Source organism: Lathamus discolor, chromosome 1 (assembly GCF_037157495.1).
Source record: "Lathamus discolor isolate bLatDis1 chromosome 1, bLatDis1.hap1, whole genome shotgun sequence".
Classification (NCBI taxonomy): Eukaryota; Metazoa; Chordata; class Aves; order Psittaciformes; family Psittacidae; genus Lathamus; species Lathamus discolor.
The window spans coordinates 225,644-232,593 of record NC_088884.1 but is presented as its reverse complement, the minus strand read 5'-3'; the positions used below and the strand labels follow the sequence as shown (position 1 = coordinate 232,593).

At 48.7% G+C, this 6,950-nt stretch overlaps 3 long non-coding RNA genes across 4 annotated transcripts; 1 reads left to right on the top strand and 2 right to left on the bottom strand.

The window, feature by feature from the left end:
- Positions 1-595: 595 nt before the first annotated feature.
- Positions 596-1,076, bottom strand: LOC136011792 (uncharacterized). 2 transcript variants are annotated; one of them, XR_010611591.1, is made up of 3 exons: positions 1,021-1,076; positions 752-921; positions 596-666 (listed from the first exon to the last, which is right to left on the bottom strand). It is a non-coding gene; the product is annotated as an uncharacterized LOC136011792 (long non-coding RNA). The 2 variants fall into 2 exon arrangements; XR_010611528.1 differs by having other exon boundaries at positions 752-945; positions 1,021-1,058.
- Positions 1,077-1,117: 41 nt separating this feature from the next.
- LOC136012307 (uncharacterized) lies at positions 1,118-2,036 on the bottom strand. The gene is made up of 3 exons (XR_010611846.1): positions 1,981-2,036; positions 1,855-1,908; positions 1,118-1,722 (listed from the first exon to the last, which is right to left on the bottom strand). It is a non-coding gene; the product is annotated as an uncharacterized LOC136012307 (long non-coding RNA).
- Positions 2,037-4,163: 2,127 nt separating this feature from the next.
- LOC136006689 (uncharacterized) lies at positions 4,164-4,568 on the top strand. The gene is made up of 3 exons (XR_010609235.1): positions 4,164-4,209; positions 4,294-4,388; positions 4,472-4,568. It is a non-coding gene; the product is annotated as an uncharacterized LOC136006689 (long non-coding RNA).
- The last annotated feature ends 2,382 nt before the right edge of the window (positions 4,569-6,950 follow it).

Below are 6,950 nucleotides of genomic sequence, written 5' to 3'. Positions count from 1 at the left end.
CTTTGCCACGCAGGGGGCCAGCCCACGTCGCAAGAAGTGGCCGACAATGTCTAGGAAGGTCTGCAAGGGTCACGACTTTTCCAGGCAGTTCTAAAGCACAACTTCCCGGGCAGGCACCAAAGCCGGACTTTTTGGGAAAAGCCCAAGCAGTACACCACAAGAGGGAGCCAAAGAGAACTAACAGTACTTGCCCATCTTGGTGTGTTTCACCACGGACCATTATTTCCTATTGTCCCCGACACAACACCCCAGACTCTGACCATTTACCTCCAGGCACCCTCTACTGTGTCCTCAGACATTCTGGCTCAAATACTACATTGGAATGCTACATCTCAAACCCCTTCCTGCCACTCTGACATTGTCCCCCACGCCCTCACCTCCGACAGGAGGCCCTCTACTTAGCGTGCGTAGTGCCATGCGTCTCGAGGCGGCCTCACTGCTCGGAACTCCCACAGCAGATGACAGCCATGTTGCTGTCCTTGCCAAGTTCCTCTTCATCATCTGACAGAAACAAAAAAAGGGCAACACATTGTGCTGGCCGTCATCTCCAGCATCCCAGCCATCTATGCCAGCCTTTTCTGTAACTCTACTTCGCCTTTACATTATGCTCACCTACTCCCAATCTATTGCAGAATACAATGCTGGGCTTCTCCTGCACTCTAGGACCTAGGAGCACAATAGAAAGAAATGACCATGGTGCTTGTAGAAAATGACCAACCCCACAACCATTATTGTTACCTCTCCAACTCACCTCAAATACTCATCTGACTCCAGAAGTAGAACGCAAGACCTGCAATAACCAACACTACTACTGAACCCTTTGCCATGTTATTCTCAGCTCTTACTCACCACTCACGCAGACAACCTTCTCACAGCCCTCCTCAGCTGGCAGCTTCACCTCTCTTGATTTAAGTGTGGCACCTAAAAAAGAAATGGAAACAGGCACTCATGGAGAGAAAAACAGAAGCTTTGGCTGACCCTGAAATAAGTTGCTACTGGGGTGTTCCAAGCATGGCTCACCTTGACTGAGTCATCTGAATGTTATTTTTCAGCTCGAGTGTAAGGATGAGTTTGAGCCAGGGAATCTTAGCCAGGTAGTCAGAACCAGGAATTCTGTGTTAGAATCAACTTGAAATTTGTGTGGATGCATGAGCCAGTCAGTGTCAGACTGAGCCTAAGTGAGTGTGAGGAGAAGTCAGCGCCAGAGAATGTCTGTGCAGCTTAAACGTGAGTATGAGTCTGAGCCAGTCTGTGTGAGAAGGAGCCTGCACTGTCTGCCAGTCTTGAATATGAGTCTAAGCCAATGAAAGCCAGAAAATTAAAGCCGGGGAGCAGGCAATGAACCAGAACCAGATGAAACAAGACCCAGCTGTGGATCGTCAGGGTGCTCTTATCCCAGCTGGGGGTTTGCCCCACCCCTGACCCAGGTCACTGAGGGAAGGGCTGTGGGTGACACCCTCCCTCCCTAACACAGTCAAGCTGTAGCTGCCCTACCCATGTAAGCTCATGCTACAGAGTAACCCCCTGCCTTTCCCTCAGCCCCATGCTACATTTCAAACCCCTTCCTGCCATCCGAACCTTGTCCCCCACCCTCCAGTCCCAAGCAGCAGTCCCTCTACTTAGCTTCCATAGTGCCATGGGTTTCAAGCTGGCCTTGATGCTCAGAACACCCACATCAGAGTCCTGTGATCTTGCCACAGCTGCCAAGTTTCTCTTTATCACCTGCAGCAAACAAACGAGCAAACAGGATCACACTGTGCTGGCCACCATCATCACCACCACCCCACCCACCAGTGCTGGCCTGCTCTGTAACAGCCCTCTTCCTCCTTCAAAGCTCATCAACATTGTGCTTGCCTGTTCCAAACCCACAGTGGAGTCCGACATTGAGCCTCTCCTCACCTCCAGGTCCTAGGAGTACAATAGAGACAAATGATCACCCTGCTTGCAAAAAGTGACCGACCCCACTATCCTTCTCCTTACCTGTCTGACTCACTTCAAGCACTCATCCGACTCCAAAGGTAGAGGGCAGCCCTGCAACACGGAGCACAAATACTGAACCCCTTTGCCATGCTCTCCTCAACAATTAAGCACCCCCAACACACACAATCCCCGATCTTCTCACAGCCCTCCTGAGTTTGCAGCTTCACCTCCCTCGAGTTATCTGCAGCACCTAGAAAAGGGAACATGCACACACTGACAGAGATACAGAAGCTGCACCCTTCCCTCAGGAAGTCCCATCTCTCTCTCCTGTCACTTTACTACTCATCCACTAGCCCTCAGAGCTTTTCCATCCCTTTATTCTAACGTGTACACCCCCTGGAATACACCACCAACAAAAAGTAATTGCAGCTTTATGAAAATGACAAGACCCTAAAATAAATTGCTGCTTGGGTGGTCTAAGCTTTGCTCACCTTGGCTAAATCACCTGAATGTCTTTGTTTAGTTAGAATGTGAGAGCGAGTCTGAACCAGGAAGCCTGTGTTAGTCTCGATGTGAGACTCGTGTGGTTGGGTGAGCCAGTCAATGCCAAATTGAGCCTAAATCTGAACTAGAGTGTCTGTGCTGTTTAAGTATATGAGCCTGAGCCAGTCTGTGTGGAAGAAAACCTCTTTGAGACTAAGCCCTAGAATGTGAGACAGAAAACCCCCACCCAGTCTGAAACCAAGTATAGTTTTGAGCCCAGCTTCATAAAAGTGAAGCTATGGAATCTGAGAATTTTGAATGTAAATCTAAGCCCCAAAAAGAAACCCAAGAAGTAAAAATCAGAGAGCAGCCAAGAAACCAAACCCAAAACAACAAAAACCAGGTGCACCTTGTCAGGCTGTTTTTATCCCAGCAGCTGGTTTGCCCCACACCTGAGCCAGGGCACTGGGGGGGGTTGTGAGTAGGGCCTGGGGTATATAAGGCACAGCTTCGGAGTAAGGGTCTTTAGGATTTGTTGCTATTCAAGGTAAGGTCTTTGGGGTGTTTTGTGGTTTTAATGGTGTGTGTATTGCTTTTGTTTTTTGAGTTCTTTGAAATGATTTTTTCTGAGCTAAATTTTTTAAGCTATCTTTGGTTTTGCATCTTCTTGTATTAATGAATTTTTTTGTGCTGTGGTTTTACTTAAGATGCTGTTGTTAGTGGTGGTGTTCAGGTAAGTGTTTTTATTGCTCTTAGCCACAGAACTTAAAGAAAAATTTGTTTACAGTTTATGTTCTTATTACTTGTCTTTTATTTCTCATAAAATAGTTATAACAGTGGTTACTAAACAAACATTCCATTTATATGTTTAAGAGTTACTTCAAGAGTGCCTTTGGGTTTGTGCTCTTTCAAAAACTAAGTTGGACACTTGGGTCTAAAGAATACCAAACATAATATTAATGTTCTTTTAGGATGTAGTGACTGTTAAATAACTGATGACTTTTGGCAGGGAAAGATAAAAGAATGCTTTTCAGCTTGTATATTTCTCATTTTAAAACTCTAAATTACAGAGTGCTTGTTCATTACAGTCTGCATATAATAAATATTTCAGGGAATTTCCTTGTCTTAGTCTACAGAATGTTGTGTGGCAGTTCTTTTATTTTTTCCTTTTACTCCTGTTACTGCAAATGATAAAAATAAATTGGGTGGGTGCAGTAAACACCCATGTGTCTAGTGTGGGAGATCTGAGCAACAACTTCAGTTTGAGACTTATGACACTATAAAAACTAAGCAGAAAGAAAAGTTTTCCACAGAACAGATGGGGGAAACAGCATCAGGATAGTAGAAAGAGATTTGAAATACACCATGGGGGTTAGAAAAATTAAGTGGGACTTTTTTTAGCACCATCTTATAGTGGGCAGGGTAGTACAGCTTGACTGTTTTAATGAGTGCATTAGCTTGTGAGCTGTTTTGGTGCTTCCAACTCACTGCTAGAACTGAAAGTGTTAAGCTTGTTCTTGGAACTTAGTCCTTTATATACTGAGTGCTTGTGTTGGCTGGTTAAAAGCTGGTCAGGCATTTGTGTTCCTTACTTATAAACATAAAGCAGAGGACAGCTTTTTTTTCAGTCACATCAGCAGGAGCCTTCTAAGGGTTTCATCCAGCTTACAGTTCCAGCTATGAAAAGGTAAAGGGTTTCATTTTGTGTGATGCCCTCATGCTTAGAAGAACATGGCAAAAAGATTTAGTATTTGTTTGGTATTGCAGGTCTTGTCTTTTATGTTGGGAGTCGGATGAGTGCTTGAAGTGAGTCAGAGGGATAAGCAGAAGGTTTGTGGAGTTGATCACTTACGCAAGAACCATGGCAATTGGCTTCTGTTGAACTCCTAGGGCACGCAGGGGAGAAGAGGCCCTGCATCAGACTCTGGAGTTGCTTTGAGACAAGCAAGCATGGTGTGAGGAGCTTGGGAGGAGGCAGAAGGAAGGTAAGGAAAAGGCTGGGCTGGATGCCTGGGGTGCTGGAGATGATGGCCAGCACAACGTGTTGCCCTTTTTTTGCTTCTGTCAGATAATGAAGAGCAACTTGGCAAGGGCAGCAACATGACTGGCGTCTGCTGTGGGAGTTCTGAGCAGAGAGGCGGCCTCGACACGAATGGCACTACGCAAGGTAAGTAGAGGGCCTCCTGTAGGAGGCGAGGGCGTGGGGGACAATGTCAGAATGGCAGGAAGGGGTTTGAGATGCAGCATTCCAATGTAGTATTTGAGCCAGAATGTCTGAGGACACAGTAGAGGGTGCCTGGAGGCAAATGGTTAGCTCTAGAAAAAGCCAAAATGTGCTGGAGGGGGCTAAACTGTTCTTGGGTGGGCTTAATTGCACTGGACTGAGCTAAAGTGGGCTGGACTGGTCTGAATTGGGTCAAAGTAGTGCCAAGCCATGCTGTGTAGCAAACGAGCCGTTTTGCCTGTAGCAAGCGAGGGTGGGCTGAGCTCTGCTGGGCTGGACAAGGCTAAACTGTGCTGAAGTGGGCTAAACTGGGCTGGACTGGTCTGAAGTGGGCCAAAGTGGTCTAAACTCTCCTGAAGTGGGCCAAACTGGGCTGAACGGTGCTGGAGTGGCTGAAGTGGGCTGAAGGGGGCTTCACTGGGTTAGACAGATCTGAGCTTGTCTGAAAGTGACTGGACTGGGCCGAATTGGAGTAAATTTTGCTGGGCTGGGCTGAACTGAGGTAAAGTGGCTTGAAGTGGCTGATCATGTCTTGGCTGGGCTGTGCTAAACCAGGCTGAACTGTGCTAAAGTGGGCCTAATTGGGCTCAGCTTGTCTGCGCTGAGCTGCAGTGGGCTGGGCTGTAAAGTGGGCTGAACTGGGTTAAATTGGGCAGGGATAAGATGGATTGGGCTAAACTGGGCTGGACTGAGCTGGCCTAAAGTACGCTACGTTGGTCTGGGAAGGGCTAAAGTGGGCTAAACTGTAGTGGGCTGGGCTGCGTTGGGCTAAAGTGGGCTGGACTGGTCTGAATTGGGCTTAACTGTGACAAAGTGTTCTGGATAGATGTGAATTGGGATAAACTAGGCTGAAGTAGTCTAAAGTGTGCTGGGCTGGTCTGAAGTGGGCTGAAGTGTGCTCAAAAGGGCTATGGTGTGCTGGATGGTCTGAATTGGGCTAAACGCTGCAGAACTGTGCTAAATTGGTTGGGACAGGTCTGAACTGGGCTGGGCTGAGCTAAGTTGGTCTGGCCAGGGCAAAACTGGTCTGAAGTGGGCTAAAGTGGGCTGGGCTGGGCTAAAGTGGAACGGACCTTGCTAAAGCTGGCTGCGCTGGGCTGAAGTGGGCTGAAGGGGCTGGGGTGAGCTGGAATGGGCTGGACAGGGCTAATGTGGCCTGGACTGAAGTGGGGTAAAGTGTCTGAAGTGAGATAAGCTGGGCTGGACTGGTGTGCACTGGGCTAAACTGGGCTGTGCTGGGCTAAAGTGGTCTGGAGAGGTCTGAAGTGGGCCAAAATGTGCTGGACTGGGCTAAACTGTTCTTGGGTGGGCTTAATTGCACTGGACTGAGCTAAAGTGGGCTGGACTGGTCTGAATTGGGTCAAAGTAGTGCCAAGCCATGCTGTGTAGCAAACGAGCCGTTTTGCCTGTAGCAAGCGAGGGTGGGCTGAGCTCTGCTGGGCTGGACAAGGCTAAACTGTGCTGAAGTGGGCTAAACTGGGCTGGACTGGTCTGAAGTGGGCCAAAGTGGTCTAAACTCTCCTGAAGTGGGCCAAACTGGGCTAAACGGTGCTGGAGTGGCTGAAGTGGGCTGAAGGGGGCTTCACTGGGTTAGACAGATCTGAGCTTGTCTGAAAGTGACTGGACTGGGCCGAATTGGAGTAAATTTAGCTGGGCTGGGCTGAACTGGGCTGAACTGAGGTAAACTGGCTTGAAGTGGCTGATCATATCTTGGCTGGGCTGTGCTAAACCAGGCTGAACTGTGCTAAAGTGGGCCTAATTGGGCTCAGCTTGTCTGCGCTGAGCTGCAGTGGGCTGGGCTGTAAAGTGGGCTGAACTGGGTTAAATTGGGCAGGGATAAGATGGATTGGGCTAAACTGGGCTGGACTGAGCTGGCCTAAAGTACGCTACGTTGGTCTGGGAAGGGCTAAAGTGGGCTAAACTGTAGTGGGCTGGGCTGCGTTGGGCTAAAGTGGGCTGGACTGGTCTGAATTGGGCTTAACTGTGACAAAGTGTTCTGGATAGATGTGAATTGGGATAAACTAGGCTGAAGTGGTCTAAAGTGTGCTGGGCTGGTCTGAAGTGGGCTGAAGTGTGCTCAAAAGGGCTACGGTGTGCTGGATGGTCTGAATTGGGCTAAAGGCTGCAGAACTGTGCTAAATTGGTTGGGACAGGTCTGAACTGGGCTGGGCTGAGCTAAGTTGGTCTGGCCAGGGCAAAACTGGTCTGAAGTGGGCTAAAGTGGGCTGGGCTGGGCTAAAGTGGAACGGACCTTGCTAAAGCTGGCTGCGCTGGGCTGAAGTGGGCTGAAGGGGCTGGGGTGAGCTGGAATGGGCTGGACAGG